Source organism: Mus pahari, chromosome 19 (genome assembly GCF_900095145.1).
Source record: "Mus pahari chromosome 19, PAHARI_EIJ_v1.1, whole genome shotgun sequence".
NCBI classification, from domain to species: Eukaryota; Metazoa; Chordata; class Mammalia; order Rodentia; family Muridae; genus Mus; species Mus pahari.
In genome coordinates this window covers 78,577,451-78,594,867 of record NC_034608.1, presented here as the reverse complement: position 1 = coordinate 78,594,867, position 17,417 = coordinate 78,577,451, and the positions used below count along the sequence as shown (strand labels likewise).

General features: G+C 38.4%; 1 pseudogene; it reads right to left on the bottom strand.

Moving 5' to 3' along the window:
* Positions 1–1,912: 1,912 nt before the first annotated feature.
* The window catches only part of LOC110336272, a 24,626-nt pseudogene continuing 9,121 nt past the window's right edge, over positions 1,913–17,417 (bottom strand).

Genomic DNA, 17,417 nt, shown 5'->3' with positions numbered 1-17,417 from the left:
CTATTTACTGGAAGTAGAATCTACAGGTTCTAGCTCCCCTTTGCTAGGTATTTCAGCTGTCATCCCTGTTGGGTCCTGGGCCCTGGAGTCTAAGACCTTCTTATCACTCCCCCCTCCAGTTCCTCTTCCCTACTACTACTACATATTTCTATTCATTTTCTTGACCCTCTGGTCTTCTCTCCTTTCTCTTCTCCTACCTGAATCTGTCCCCTTTTCCTCCCTTCCTTTCTCCCTTACAGTTCTCTCCCCACTTCTACCTCTGTTGAGTATTTTTTGACCCCTTTTAAGTAGGATTGAAGTATCCACATTTTGGTCTTCTTTCTTGTTAAGCTTCATATGATCTGTGAGTTGTATCTTGGGTATTCTGAGCATTTGGGTTCATATGCAATTATCAGTGAGTACATACCATGTATGTCCTTTTGAATCTTAGTTACCTCACTCAGAATGATATTTTCTAGTTCCATTCATTTGCCTGCAAAACACTCCCCACCTTTCGAGTTTTCTTTATTGTGTTTATTTTCATTCTCAAGTCTTCAGATATTGGACAGTTTTATTAGTTTCCTCCATCTATTTTGTTTTGTTTTTCTTGGAATTCATTCAGTTTCAGGGACTCATTTTTTCACTTCTAATTTTTGTTTTTTTAATGGGTTCTTCTACTGTTTATTAGATAATTTTTATTACTATTATTACTAGAGACAGTGATAATAGAAATGAATTTGAAATTGGGAAGAGTCTGGGTGAAAGCAAACCACATCATTTGGTATAAAGGACATCTGTAGTCTGACGCCATGACCAGAATGCATAAACAGAAAGGCTTTGGTAGGGTCTGAACCAGAGGGACCTATGTACCAACCTTGGTATAAATGCCCCTCTCTTCATGTGAGGTGAGGTTTCTGCTCTCAGCCTTCAGAATTCCCTAAGAAATTCCCTTGGTACCAGGGTGGTGTGCCAAAATATGACTTTCTTTGGACTAGATTAGGAAACTAGAGAAGTTAGAGTCAGATATCTGGGTAGATAGTTTTTCTTTAACTTAATTTTCAATGCATGCATATGTCTACCACAAATAAACATCTTTTTAAGTTTATCACGAGCTGTTTGCACATGCATTAGTAGGGACACAGGCTTTGGTCATATGGAGGTTTAAGGTGACAATGAAAAGTACTCCACTTTCCTGTATCTCCTCTAGTCTCATTCTTTCAGTAAAAGAATAACTTCAGTTTGGCATGGTGCATGCATTTAATTCCAGCATTTGGAAGGTGGTTCTTTAAACTCAAGGTTATCCCTTGAGAAAAAAATTATGTTTTTGCATGGTCATTTTCTGTGCTACAAAATGCAGTTCATGGGGTGCCATAACTTATTATTGGAATAAATAACTGCCTTTTATATTTGACAAGTTGATATTTTGTTTCAATTTACTGTGGATGAGTGAAGATATCCACAGGGACAGCTGTGTTCTGCAGTCCATTCTCTTGGGACAAGTGACTTGGGATCAGTATGGAGAAGGGCCTTCTCCTGGTGATTGTGCTTGTACTACTCTATGATTCGTATCCTTTGGCAGTCTCTCTCATCCTTGTCTGTGTCATCTCCTGACTTTATAATAGATCCTTCAGGTAAGATACTAAACTATTAATAAGTTTTAACTTATATTTCATGATTCCTTGAATAAAGTAGGGATTTGATCAATCACAAACAAATCATTAGTATTCAACTGAGGTTAGTCTGTGCCAGAGCTATCATATGTGTTTCCTCTGCTTGAAACTAATGTCTCATTTCCGTGAATTTATTCCCTTTTATGAATCCTACCTCATCCTTGATACCAGCCCCATTGATTCCAGAGAATTCTGTTTGGCTAGGCTTGCTCACTCACCTTTAGGAAAGAAAAAACAAATCTTTTTTTTTCCATTGTCTCTGTTCACACCCCCCTTCTCAAGAGCTGGACGTTGGGGACATAGCCACTGCCTGAACGCACATGTCTGCAGTAAAACAAAGAGTTCTCAAGAGAATCCAAATTAAGTCAAGGAGGAATAGGAATGACTACCAGTGGTCCTAACAAAGGAACAGAAAGGACTGAAGAAAGAGATAAGATGAAGTCTCTGGACTCAAGACTCCAAGCAGGGGCTTTGTAGGACTAAAGAATTCCAGGATATTAGGGAGGGGATATTTTGACTTCAGGTTTCCAGGTGATGAAGGGAAATGAGATTTAAGATAAAATTTGAGGCCTGATTTATGTAACTTATGTCAAATAGTCCAAAGAAAAATTTGTTTGCAAGCTTAGAAGCCTGAGGCTGAGAATAGAGTGGAACAGGCCCGAGCACATCTGGGCAGGCCTGTTGTTAAAACATTCCTGGGGCTGACTGGCCATAAAGATAAAAGAAGAATGCAGGAACTTGTCCGGGCTATCTTGGCTGAGTCATCAGCCACCTGGCACCTCTTTCTGCCCATTGCCCTCCTGACATAGTTTGAAGTTATATGTTAACCAAATGTTCCGCTGACCTAGATAAACGTCCACCCCTCAGGTCTCCTGACATCCTGACTTGCATGTACCATGCTGCTAATGTATAATCGTTTTTGCTGATGTTCAAATGAGCCAATGGGGTGAAACTGCGCCAACACCCCCTAGCCCCCGACCCTCTTTCTATAAAATCCCCTAGCTTTCAAGCCTCGTGGTCAATTCCTCTATCTCCTGCATGAGATACTTTATCGGCCTGGAGCTCCATCATTAAACTACCTCATGTTTTTGCATCAAGAAGGTCACTCACTCACATTTCCTTGGGTGGGCCCTTTCCCGAGACTCGAGTGGGGGGGTCCCCGAAAGGGGGTCCTACACATCTCCGTTTCCCATATTTTCTTCTTTCCCCTGAATGTCTTTTCCTTAGATCTTCCCTATTCTCGCTCTCAATGAAGCCAAGCGTAGGAAGAATACTTGGGCATTTCTGAAAGGGATAGATGGAATACAATACTTCACTTCAGCCCATTGTTGTATCACCTTCCCTAGAAGATTCCAGAATGGGAAGGTATGTAAGCAAATGAGAAAAGGGCATCTCTGGGGCCCAACAAAGCACTCACTTGAGTCCAAGGAAGATCTCCAAGTTCTTTCCAGGTTCTTGTTTTCCAAACTGGTTGCGCAGAAAGCTCAAAAACACTGACATTGAGTGGCTCCAGCTCCTCTTGCAATGTGGTCAGCCCATTGTATGTAGCTGTCAGACCACAGAAGAACATCACATTGACAAAGAGGATGTGCTTTCCTTCATACTGCTGGAACTGGACATAAACCCCACTACCTAAGGTGTTGGCTCCATACACATAGATGTTGCCAGGTACCCCTTTGTTGCAATCCACCTTTAATTTTTGAGGATTCAGAGTCTCTTGAGCCAAGGCAGCCATAAATGATGAGAAAAAAACAGGAACCCAGAGCTGCTATGCATGGTTGTATAAGGAAAACTAGGTGAGTCTTGAACTTCAGGAACTGTGATCCCTTTTGAGTATCCCCAGCAGGCAGTCACCAGTTTAATGATGCACAGCCAATGACAGTGCTGCCCTCACTCTCCACCTCTCTACTTTCTCTTCTCCTCACCCTTGCTCTCCTGATACAGGAGACATGTGGGTAAGCACATGTTCTGACAGGTGAAGGTGACATGAAATTGGACACTTTTCCTGTCTGCAGCCTGAGATGTTGTGCATCCCTCTCCCAGTGACTGGAGTACCTCAAGCCACTGAATTATAACTGAATAATTTAAAAAATTATTCATCTACTTATTTATTTTACATTACATATTTTATTCCCCTCTCCACCCACCTTCCCACTGCTCTACATTCCATACCTACTCCCCAACCCCTGTCTACACATGGATGTCCCCAACACATTCTAAACTCCCTGGGGCCTCCAGTCTCTTGAGGGTTTGGTACATCATCTCTGAATGAACACAGACCTGGCAGTCCTCTGGTGTATGTGTGTTGGGGGTCTCATATCAGCTGGTGTATGATGTATGGTAGGTTGTCCAGTGTTTGAGAGATCTCAGGGATCCAGATTAATTGAGACTGCTGGTCATCCTCCAGGTCACCCACCTCCTTAGCTTCTTTCAGTATTTCTTCCTAATTTGACAACAGGGATCATCTGCTTTGGTCCATTGGTTGGGTGCAACTACATGCCTCTGAAGCTTTAGGCTGCTTGGTGGGTTTTCCGGAGTGCGGTCATGATAGGTCCCTTTTTGTTAGTGCTTCATAGCCCCAGTAATAGTGTAAGACCTTGGGACTTCCCATTGAGCTGGATCCCTCTTTGGGCCTGTTGCTGGACCTTCTTTTCCTAAGGTTCCTTTCCATTTCCATTCATGTAATTATTTCAGACAGGAACAATTATGAGTCAGAGTTGTGACTGTGGGATGCACCCCCTCCGTCTCCCTCATTTGATGTCCTGTCTTCTTGCTGGAGGAGGGCTCTATAAGTTCCCTCTCCCTACTGTCAGGCATTTCATCAAAGGTCCCTCCATATGAGTCCAGAGAGTCTCTCACCTCTCAGATCTCTGGCATATTCTGGGGGTCCCCCAAACTCCAACCACCAAAGATTGCCTGTTTCAATTCTTTCTGCTGGCCCTCAGGACTTCAGTCCTTTTTCTTCACCCAATAGCAGATTAGATTCCCCACTGCTCTACCCCATTTACTTTCCCTCCCAGGTCCTTCCCTCCCTCCCCACTTGTGATTACTTTCTTCTCTCTCCCAAGTGGAACTGTGGCATCCTCACTTGGGCACTTCAGTTTGTTGACCCTTTTGAGTTCTGTGACTTATATCTTGGGTATTCTGTGCTTTTTTTTTTTTTTTTTTTTTTTTTTTTTGCTAATATTCACTTACTAGTGAGTACATACCCTGCATGTCCTTTTGGATTTGACTCACCAGGATGATATTTTTAAGTTCCATCCATTTGCCTACAAAACTCTGTCTCTGCTCATTTTCTGTTTTAATGACCTGTCCATTGGTGAGAGTGGGGTGTTGAAATCATTGTTATTGTGTGGGGTTCAATGTGGGTTTTGGGCTTCAGTTAAGTTTCTTTGATGAATTTTGGTGCTTTTGCATCTGGAGCATAGATGTTCAAAATAAAGACTTCTTCTTGGTGGATTTTCCCCTTGATGCATATTAAGTGTCCTTCTTCATCTGACTTTATAACTTTTGGTTGAAAGTTTATTTTATTAGATATGAGGATGGCAACTCCAGCTTGTTTCCTTAGACCATTTGCTTGGAAGACCTTTTTCAATCCCTTTACTCTGAGATAGTACCTGTATTTGTTATTGAGTTACATTTCTTGTATGTAGAAAAATGCTGGATCTTGTTTGTGTATCCAGTCTGTTAGCATATGTCTTTTTATAGGTGAGTTGATTTCATTAATACTGAGTGATATTAAAGAGAGATGGCTGTTGGTTCCTGATATGTTTGGTTTTGTATGTGGCTTTATATGCTTGTGGCTCTGCTTTGGGCTTTGATGTGAGATGCTTAATATCTTGTCCTTTCTTTGGTGCAGATATCTTCCTTGTGTTGGAGTTTTCCTTCCATGATCCTTTGTAGGGCTGGGTTGGTAGATAGGTACTGTTCGAATTTGGTTTTGGCCTCGAGTATTTTGGTTTGTCCATCTATGTTGATTGAGAGTTTTGCTGGGTATAATAGCCTGTGCTGGCATTTTTGTTCTCTTAGAGTTTGTATGACCTCTAACCAGGCTCTTCTGGCTTTTATAGTCTCTGTTGAGAAATCTGGTGTAATTCTGATAAGTCTACCTTTGTATGTTACTTGGCCTTTTTCCCTTGCATCTTTTAATATACTTTCTCTGTTCTGTGCATTTAGTGTTTTGTGTGAAGAGAGGATTTTCTTTTCTGGTCTCATTTATTTGGTGTTCTATAGGCTTTACATACCTTTATGGCCATCTCTTTCTTTAGGTTGAGGAAGTTTTCTTCTATGATTTTGTTGTATAAATTTTCAGCTCCTTTGAGCTGGGAATGTTCATTCTGCTCTATTCCAAATATTCTTAGATTTGGTCTTTTCATTGTGTCCCGAATTTCCTGCATGCTTGTGCTAGGAGTTTTTTATGTTTTAAATTTTCTTTGACAGTTCTGTCAATCTCTTCTATGGTATCATCTACACCTTAGATTCTCTCTTCTATCTCTTGTATTCTGTTGGTGATGCTTACATCTGTAATTCCTGTCCTCTTTTCTAGGTTTTTCATGTCCAGGTTTGCCTCCATTTGTGTTTTCTTTATTGTTTCTACTTCCACTTTTAGGACTTGAATCACTTCATTCAATTCTTTCACCTGTTCACCTGTGGTTTCCTGTATTTCTTTCAATGAGTTATTGATAACCTTCTTAAAGGACTCTATTATAGTTATGAGATAGGATTTTATGACAGATTTCTGATTTTCAGGTGTGTTGCTATATTTAGGGCTTGTGGTGGGAGAACTGGGTTCTGATAATGCCCATGTAGCTTGGCTTCTGTTGCTTATAGTCTTGTGCTTGCCTTTCACCATCTGGATATACCTGGTGTGTCTTGGTCTTTTTTCCCTGGATTGCTTCAGGTCCTCCAGTAGGCCTGTGGCCCTGGCCGTAGCAGACCAAATGTTTAGCCTTCCAATTGGGGGCTCTTCACAGGACAGAGAAGCTGCTGCTCTGTTCCCCTGGCTGGAGTAGGTCTCCTGGGAGGTCTTCATACTGTTGGGTCTTCAGTAGAGCAGTCATGCTGTTGTCCAACTGCTCTGAGTGCAGCTGATTCTCAACTGCTCAGAGTATAGCAGATCCTCAACTGCTCAACTGCTCTCAGTGCATCAGGCCCTCTAGGATGGGTCTGGATATGGTGTCTTCATGGGAACAGACCAAGTAGGAGTCTGGCCCATCAGAGAAGACAGGGAAGAAGGGGTGGGAGGGACAGAAGGGGTGTGGTATTCTGGAGGGCAGGGGTTTTGTTCAGTGATGGGTCCTGTGTCAACCAGGCTCCCAGCTGGAACTGGGAGGAGTCGTGAGTGTGTGTGTGGGGGGGGGGGAGGTATTTTACCAACTGCTCTGATTGCAGAGGGTCCTCGAGGATGGACAGAGATACAGTGTCTTCACAGGAGCAGACCAATTTTGAGTCTGTCCCAGCAGAAAAGACTAAACAGAGAAGGTCTTTTGTTTGGTTTTTCCTCAAGTTTTTTTTTTTTCTTCATGAATAGTTATGTTTCTTTTACATGGATCTTAATCACCTTTAATACATAGGTACTTTACCTGTGTTGGAATACTCTGGGGTTACTCTAGTAGGATAATTGGGCTCTGATGGAAACATCTTGACTTCTTTATTGACAATTGTGTTCTTAAATTGGTGTCTTGGGTGTAGTGTGTCTTTAGGTCTGGGTGCTAATTTGTGGATTTGTCTGTGTCGGTTGTGCATTTTGTTCCTTGGTTTCAATTTCCTCTCTGGTCTTCTGGCCTGTGGTTGTGTAGTGGTCTTCATTCAGATTGGGAGCTGGACTTCTGGTGGTAGGCATGAACTCTTGTTTGTTTGTTTTTTTAACTTTTAAAACGATTTTACTTTCTAATTAGCTTACAAAGTAATTGGTTTACATATAGTTTTCTCATACATTCTTAGGTTTGGTTGTCCCTCTCCCCACAATTCTCCCCTACTTAAATTCTCTGCCCTTATTACTCCTCTTTTCACTTTCATAGCAGATGTATTTTACTGTCCCTGCCCCTAACCTTTCCTAGGACTCTTATGGGTCCCTTCTTAGCCTCTATACAAACTGTCTTCTAGAAAATGCACATACGTAAACATTAGAAGTCAGGAGAGAACATAGTAGTGTTTGTTTTTCTGAGCCTGGGTTATCTCACTTATTATAAATATTGTGGATATCTACAGGCAGGATAATGAAAATAGCCATGTCTCACATAGTACACAAAAATTAATTCTAAATGGATCCTAGACCTAGAAGTAAGATTTAAAATTGTTAGATGAAAAAGTAGGGGAAACTATTTAAGATTTAAATTTAAATTAAATTTAAGGCAAATATAAGGACTTCCTAAATAGCACTTCAGTCACTCAGGAAATAAGATTAGCCTTTAACAAATTGAACCTCATAAAATTAAGCATGTGTGCATTAAAGGAAACAGTCAAGTAAAGAAAGTGTACAGAGTGGGAGAAAATCTTGCCAGCCATACATGATAGAGGAGTAATATCTAAAATGTATAAGACCTTTAAAAAATCAAGAAAATAACCAAAGCAAAAAATGAACTATGAAACTGAAAAAAAGAGTTCTCTAAAAGTTAATAAACGGTGGCACAGCACTCAGGAGGCAGAGTCAGGAGGAACTCTGAGTTTGTGACCAGCCTGGTCTATATAGTGAGTTCCAGAACAGAGCTTGGATGGCGAGACCCTGTCTTAAAAAAAAGTGTGTGTGTGTGTGTGTGTGTGTGTGTATGTGTGTGTGTGTGTGTGTGTGTGTGCATGTGCAAATAAATAATCTTTCAAGTATTCAACATCATTAGCCATCACAAAATGCAAATTTAAACTACTTTGAGATTCTGTTTCACTGCAATCAGAATGGTGGTTATCAAAACAATGACCACAGATCCTAGGATGGATGTTAGGAAAGAGAAAATTGTCTGCTACTGTGCTGGTTGAAGTACACACTGCTACAACCACTCTGTAAATAAATATGTAACTACCATATAGCTCAGCTAGACCATGTCTGAAAATGTACCTGTACTGTATATATATTATTTCTTTTAAAAAAAAACTATTAAAATTTTTGTTTGAAACAGGATATAGCTAATCTTGAACTCCTCATCTTCCTGCTTCCATCTTCCAAATTCTTGAGTTGCCACCATGTATGCCATTCTTGGCTGCATCCTATTTGTTTGGTAATTTTTTAAACCTCTACTACAAAGGTTAAAAGTTTGAATTATTTTCTGAAAATGTACTAAGGTAAACTCACATCATTAGCAGTTTTTTAGCTTTTGTTAATGAGTGCCTGTCCTTCTCAGGTGCCAGTGTGTACCCTTCGGGTAGTAAAGGGAATGAAGACTCGAAGAGGAGATGTCACTTTTCTGGAAGATGTCTTGAATGAGGTTCAATCAAGGATGCTACAGAACATGGCTTCCAATAAGAGTAAATCCTCCTTACCAACTGCATGCTTTCATGGACTTCCCCTGAACCTGTTCAGAAGTACTTTTGATGACTTTGTTTTATAGTCCAGTTGTTTGTTAATATAACGTTAGTCTTCTTTCCATGGACAGCTATTACATTGTCATCTGTTGTCAGAGGCATGACCTCTTGTTAAGCTTGGAGTCTCCAGCTAAGTTAGAGAATGAGACAGGCTGATATACAAGAGTGGGAATTAGAGATTTGTTCAGGGGACACTAAGAGGGTGAGAAAGATTGAGCCAGCATCCCCCTAGATTGCTAGTGCCAGTTTGTCCTTTGATAAAGTGAAATAGATATTTTTTTTCCAATTGCTTCAAATGTAAATGAAAAAAACAAACAAATTTGTAAAAGCAAATAACATCTTGATAATTTTTCTTTTAAGATCCCAATAATTTAAACCTTGTTTTGGAGGATTGTCTATACTAGTATTTTCCTAAGCTATTTCATTTAATGTATCCTGCTTACTGGCCAATATGGGACAGTATAATAAGATAGATAAATAAGATAGTTGTAACTATTATTTATAAACATATGAGTCAGTGCTATAAATATTTATTATATTACACAATTCATTTCTCTATGCCAGAAAAACTTGTAATTTTTCAAGAAATGAGGAATTGTTTATTTTAAAAAGTAAACTAAATTTAAATATTAAAAATCTTCATAGTTTGCGAATGAATTGGCAAAAATTCTTTCCCAATCTGTTGGTGGCCTTTTTTTTTGTCTTATCGACAGTATCTTTTGCCCTACAGAAGCTTTGCAATTTTATGAGGTTCCATTTGTCAATTCTTGATCTTACAGCACAGGCCATTGCTGTTCTGTTTAGGAATTTTTCCCCAGTGCCCATACCTTCAAGGCTTTTTCTCTATTAATTAGAGAAGTTTTTTTTTTTAGGTGATTTTAGAAAATCGAGTCAAAATTGAAATGTGAATCATGAATCAGATGGTTTGGCATATAGAATTAGATGCTTGGACAAATTTGAAAATTGAATAGTCTGTTTACATAGATAGACATTGATATTCTTTTAGCAATAACTATAATATACTTGTATACATTTTTATTAAATTAATATTATATTCTAATATTATATACTATCAATTTTGTATGAGCTCATGACAATTATTATTAATAAGAGAAACAGTAATCATAGCCTAACAAATGTTTATGAGGATCTTTTAAACATTTAATTCACTTTGTACATGAAAAACTAAGTAAACCTTGAAATATGATGATGATTGTCATAGCCACAAGCGAAGTAATGAGATGGAGCCAGTGGGTCTAACTCTAGAGTAGAGATGCTGTTAGAGATTAATCTTGTGTTCTTTTTGATCTAAGGAGATGGACCAGAGAGAATGAATTTTTTCAAAAGTGCAGAAAGCTTGACCAGTAATCATGTTCTTTTGTCTGAATTGGATGATAATCACTGCTCTCTGGTATTTTTGGGTCATATAGGAAAAGCTACCAGACTGCTTCATGTTACAAATGGTCTGAACTTACTTGGTATCAATCAAAGCGAACAATGGCATAGGCAGACAAAGTAATCAGTTCTTCTGTGTTTGAGACCTAAAATGAGCTTCTGTCAGACCTGGAGAGGCATCAGAAGATTGAAAGGGGCCAGAGCCTCTGGATAAAATTACAGAATATACCTGACTTTTTTCACATCTTGATTTCCTGGAACACTTTAGGAACTGAGAGTCACAGGAATCTGTAATCAAAGAAAAGGTTCTTCAAGTTCAGCTTAGGCCGATTGAATGTGGAATTCCTCTAAGAGCCAAGAGTAGGTGTTAGGTGTAGTGTGGTACTATTAGGGAGTGACTAGGATATTTAGACATTGGTGTGGTAATCGGCAAACAGTATAGTTAAATGGATGGCTAATGTGTGAAGATGAATTAAATGTAAGAAAATACCTCATTCTGTGATCAAATAATTTTCTAGATAAATAAGTCTACAATAAATTATCTTTGGTATAACTGTTATCAACCAATTTGTATATCATAAGAAACAAAATGCATACTGCTGATCGTGTAGACATAAGTGAATACAAACATCTGATCTTAATCCCAGTCTTCTAGGTCCTAGAATATTGTAAACTTATAAAATGAAATATATGTGGTCAGATAATTGACATGACTCTCCAGATGTTGAAGGGAAAACTTACAAACAAGTTCTACCACAAAACTTAAAGGAAGTGAAAGATGTATTACTGGAGGAAGCCATGCCATCTCTTGTGTAGGTATATGCAGATCTGAAAATGCAGATCCCAGCGCTTTTTCTCAGTTGCACTGAATCTTTAAAAGATCTGTTGACCTTCCCAGTAGATGGCTGCATATACCAATAGGCAAAACGAGCACTAATTTTATTCAGGACATTATTAACAACAGCATATAAGAAGGACATGGATGTGGGAGGAAATCAGAATAGAATATTCTAGAAGTGTTGTGGGGGAAATGTTAAAAAAAATGAGTTGGCTCATTCCTATACTTATGCCAGCAACTCCTCTCTGGCCAGCAGCCTGGCCACCATGCACTGGCGGGCACTGGAGGTCAAAGGCCGGCCTGTTTTTATCTCCTGGAGACTGATCAGAACTCCACAATCTCTCCACCCAGCTCACTAGGTTCCCACTGGCAGGTCACTACCATGCCATCCCCATGCTTCAAATTCTCCACAGCCTTTGTGGTGCACATCAGGCAAAATCATGCTTTGCTGCAAGTGCCTTTCTCTCTTGAACCTGGACAAGCAACCTTGTGAAGGAAAACACAACACAAACTTAGTTCAGAAACAATGGTAACTCAATCTCTGGGTGTATCAACTAAAACCTAACCTTGCAAGTCTTATTAAATCTGATCCCTCTGATGGCGAATCCTTGCAGATCTGCCATGATACTGGGAAACTCCAGCAGCTACATCTTACCTTTATGCTGTCCCTGTTTCAAAGGGGCCTAAAGCTCTCCTGTTTCCACTCTTCTGCCATCCAACCCGGAAGTCCCGCCTACTGGACCAGTGATTGGCTCCTTTATTCATTAGGGGATTGGTTCACAAAAAGCCACCTGAGTGACTCATTCCTCATTCCAGAAAGCCTCTTCTAGGAGATCAGAATTAACATAAAAATACAAGCAGCACAGAGCTTTCTACAACATAGGAGTACTTGAAAGAATAAGTTAATTGTAGGTGAATCTGATCCAAATACATTGTAAAACTTGTGAGATTTCAAATGAATAAATAAAATCTGTCACTTGAAAGAAGAAAGATATTTGGGGTGTGTTGTCTTTGGCTAACCAAAGCTTCAGTTGATTGTGAGTTTTCTATCATAGGCAAACTGTAACTTTATAGCTGCATCTTTTTGGCATCTCCTGGGATCTCTATATTCTGGAAAATTCTTTCTAAATTTTCTTGCTTCTATTCCCATGTTATCTCAGTTTTCCAGCCCCATTTAGTAATAATACTCTTGGTGTTTCTTGGGACCGTGGTTTTACTTGTAGACTTTTGTATGTGGTAGTTCCTGTGTGAGGGAGTATTCATGGATAGTTAGGAGCCCATGAGAAGCTATCCCATGGTGTTCCATTGCTCAGCTATACTGTTCTAGTGCAGACTTCAGCATCACAGAGATGTGGAGTGGAGACCTCCTAAATTTATGAATTGAATATATGTTCATTATTTCTGAAGTCAATACTTAAATCACTGTCTCTCATCCTCACACTCCATTGATTTAATTCTCAGCTCCTGCTCTACTGTTTGTGAAATGCTGCTCCCAACACATAAAGGAAGTTTTTCTTGCCAGGTTTCATTTTAGATTTCTTTTAGCTTTGGCTTGTTTTTCTTAGTTTTGTTTTCCTCTACTTCTCTTCTTACTCCTCTTTCTCCTCCTCTAGCTCCTCTTCCTTCTTCTCCTCTTCCTCCTCTTTCTTAAATCTGATGTTATCAGGAGAAGAAGCAAAGAAACCTTGAAAATAGAGAACTTTCTGACTTCTGATGGAATCAGTTGACTCCAGTTTAGCAATACATATTGTCCGAGTAAGAAAATGTCTCATTAAGGCATTCAAATTTATTTTACAACATCGTGTATCATGAAAAGGAATTGTGAGCAATAAGATTTACTCTGTGATTATATTTGACTCAGAAAGAAATGAATCTTTATATGTTATTTCATTTTCATAAGCTCTGCTTTTAATAGGTATTCAGTTTGCTTTTTAACCTGAAAAACTTATTTATACATGTGGTCTTAAAGTTAAAATATAATTGCATCATTTCCACCTTCCCTTTTCTCCTTCTAACCATTCCATATATACTTCATTTACACTCTTTCAAATTTGTGGCCTGTTTTCTGTCTTACTGTTATATCCATCTACAAAAGCATAACTACATAAAGACAAGCTGCTGAGTCTAAGTCTGACTTATTTGTATATGATTTCAGAGCTGGTCATTTAGAATTGGATAACCAGGTATGGGGCTCATACTTGGGAATGACTAACTCCCTTTCTCTTAGCAGACCTTGGTTACCTTTAGTCTGGTAGTTCTCATTCTGTGGGTTGCTACTCTTCTGTGGGGTCAAATGACCCTTTCACAGAGTCACCAAAGACCATCAGAAAACACAAATATTTACATTATGATTCATAGCAGTACAACTATGAAGAAGCATAATAAAAATAAGTTTATGGTTGGCTTTCACTACAACATGAGGGACTGCATTAAAGGGCCACAGTATGAGGAAGGTTGAGAACCACTGCTTTCATCCTTTGTGGCTGGGACGTGTAAGGGTTTTTCTTTCATAATAGTACATTTATTGATATTTTCATTCTTCAGAACTTGTTGTTGTATCATGGCTGAAGCTTTTACATCATTTCTAAGAGACAGTCTCACAGGAGACTTTGTGGTTCTCTGGCTCTTATAGTCTGCTTCCTCTTTTGTGATGATTCCTGAGCTTTATACACAGGTACTGTCATGCAGATATATCCACTAGGACTATTCACTCTATTGTCACTTGCTTTTTGCCTTTTGATTGGATGTGATTCTCTGTATTGTTCTCTGTTTTAAAAATTGATTTTATTTGTATGTATGTACCTGTGTGGATGTGTATTTAATTAGAATAGTGGTGCCATGGAGACCAGTGGAGGGCAATGAATTCCCCAGAGCTACAGCTACATGTCAGCTAGAGGTTTTGAGTGGTAGACATTGCTTCTTTGGACCATCTGTCGAAGAAACGTTGCTTAAGTGCTGAGCCATCTCTCCAGCTGTACTTTTGGATTGTTTGTTTATGAGATAGTCTCATGTCGCTCAGACTGACACAGACCTCCATATGTAGCTAAGTATGCCTGACCCTCTTAACCTTTTTATCTCTCCCTCTCCACTTCCTAAGTACTAGGGTTATATGTTCACACCACTCCAGATTTTATACAATGCTGGTTACTGAGTCAAGGGCTGTATGTACACTAGGTAAGAATTTGTACAAGTACACTATATCCCTGTTAATTTTCAAAACAATTTAAAAGTACTATTTTAATGTGCACACATGTTTGAAAGTATTACTCATGTTTGTGCAGCTATTAATAGTTATAGCACTAGCACATAGGAATTATAGTAAAATAGGCTTACATGTACATACAAACCAATGTTCTCAACATGAACATCTCTGTATCAGTGTATGATGTATGTTACTAAATGTAGCATAAAATATATAAAATACAGATATATTTTCTTTAGAGCACATGTATATTTTATAAAATATTTTCTTTCTAGAATGAAGAGATACTGCTGCTTTAGTAATAGAATGCTATTATTGTAACTAAAATTATTAGAATAATATGAGTACTTAGGAAAAGACCTTCGCATTTGATAGCATCCAGTATTCTGTTTTTAAAGGAACACCATGATCCATCTTCTCAAGTTTTTAAAAAATAAATGCAGTGGCAGTAAAATTGCAGTCTAGAATGAAAACATTGCAGAGAACAAGAACTTTCATCTTCAGACACAAAGCATTTTTGAAAACAAGGCATCCAATCTACTGCAACTTCAAAGAACCAGTCATTTTAGTAGAAAAAAACAAAAAACACACCCCCAAAAAACAAAACAAAAACCAAAACCATGTACTGAGTGTTCATTCCTGTGACAAAGAGAGACAGTGTATATAAACTGAACAAAGCAAAACCCACTTATACTTTAAAACATTTAAGTGGTAAATTAAACGTAATCAAAATATTCATTTGTATTTAGTGTTGAGGAGCACTACCATGTTAGAAGGTATATTAAGAGGTTTATGCAATATTTCACAGTATTTTGCCTGTAATATTAAAATAAATGTAGATTAGGGTTTTTGTTGCTTTCTACATATCCCAAGATATTTTACATAATTATATACAGTAAAAGTACTTTTCTTTAGTATTTATGCATATAGACACATGCACACATTAAAATGTATTTGGTTGGAGAAAATCATTTCAGGATGATCATCCTTTTCTTCTGCATGGGCATAAGCATACACATGGTAGCCACACACATGATTGCAAAACATTGATTTCCACTATAACTTATCAAACACTGTTGACTTTCTTCATCATCAGAAGGAAACGGGTCTCTGGCTTTGGATGTAGATTTTGAGATATGCATTGCCATTTGTCTCACTCCTACCCTCTTGTAATTTAAAGGCCTCCTCCAATGGAAATTGATGGTTGTGTCTTGTCATGCAGGCTCACGTGATGTTTTGCTGAGGTAAGACACGTGGAAGGACTTGCGATCCTTTTAGAGAGTATAAGTAGGTTTCAATGGATAGCGATGGCACACTTGCGTAGCTAGCTGTGCAATTTTGGCTGGTCTGAGTCTTTGTTGATCTTCACTTCACTGAGAGAGGAATGCCAGAGAACATGTCCTCGTTGCTCCTGCTGACTTGTGCTGATTTTACAGAGGCCCAGTATTTTCTGTTGGATCGTTCCACCCACCATTGCTGATTCACTTTTGGTGATACTTTTAAACGGGCCTGCTGTTATCCTGATACTACTTAACTGGACTTCTGGTATGATGACAAATGGAGATTGGAATAGTCTAAAAGAACTACTTCTAAACTGCTCCTATTTACCATCTTTCCTCCCCTACCTTTGGACAGTGAGCTAAAGTTAGGGGTTGAGGCATTTGAGAGCCCTTATTAAAGTATGTTTTAGAAAATCTAAGCCTACAGCCTCCTTACACTTTTCCTGATGAGTAATTATCTTCTACCCTTTAGGAACCTTAGGTAACAGGCATTGAGTTTCTCACTGACACTATTTGCAATTGAGAGGATGCTGGATTCCTTCCCCTGATGCTAAATAAAAGCATTTACAAAGAGTCATCTTCATGGACTGGCAAGATAGAGAAGTAGGAGCCTCTGTTTGTAAGTCAGTCTCTCAATTTCAGGGAGCAAAAATCACTACAAGTATAGTATAGGAATCATCAAAAAGAGAAATAGATAAGAATTTACAAATATATTCATGTACTTTTGGAGGACATATGGTGATCTTCCAGGAACCTGAGCCAAGACATTTCCTTATTTATTACATGGTCTGATGATTCTACCTATAATTCCTTATAGGGATCTTTTCCCCAGTGGTTAATAAGACAAAGGAATTAGACACAGAATAATGACAGAGATGGTGATCTTAGCAGTTATTTCCGGGACTAGCAATGGAAATTTTTTAAAAGATGCCTACTACCCACATTTTATCCTACCACAGAGGTGTATGCTCAACTATGTTCATTAATTCTTTATTCATCATAGACAAATTGGAATCTAGCTCGATGTTTTTCAACAGAAAAATGAATTAAAAATGCAGTATGTTTACAGAATGGAACATTACTCAGCCATTAACAAAACAAAATCCTGAGATTCACATGTAAAATGTATAGAACTAGAAAATAAGGACAAATTGTTACATAGTCACATATATGTGTATATTAGCTGTTAATTCAATAATAAATGGAGTTTCAATCTATAGAACCGCAAAAAAGGGGGGTCCCAAGATGTAAAGGGGGATGAGGGATGGAAAACAGGGAGATAGAGCTAAAATTAGGAGCCATTTGAAGGGTAGTATGAAAAACTAGTACAGTAAAAGCTTAAAAGCTTGCATATATATATATATATATATATATATATATATATATATATATATGATATTCATCTATCTGATATTATATATATTTATACGATATTTAAGATGATCTTATTACCAAATGAAGCTTCCAGTAACAGTATTAGATCATATATAATTAAGTTGTTTGCCAAAGGAGTCATTTATGAACCCTTAAACAACACA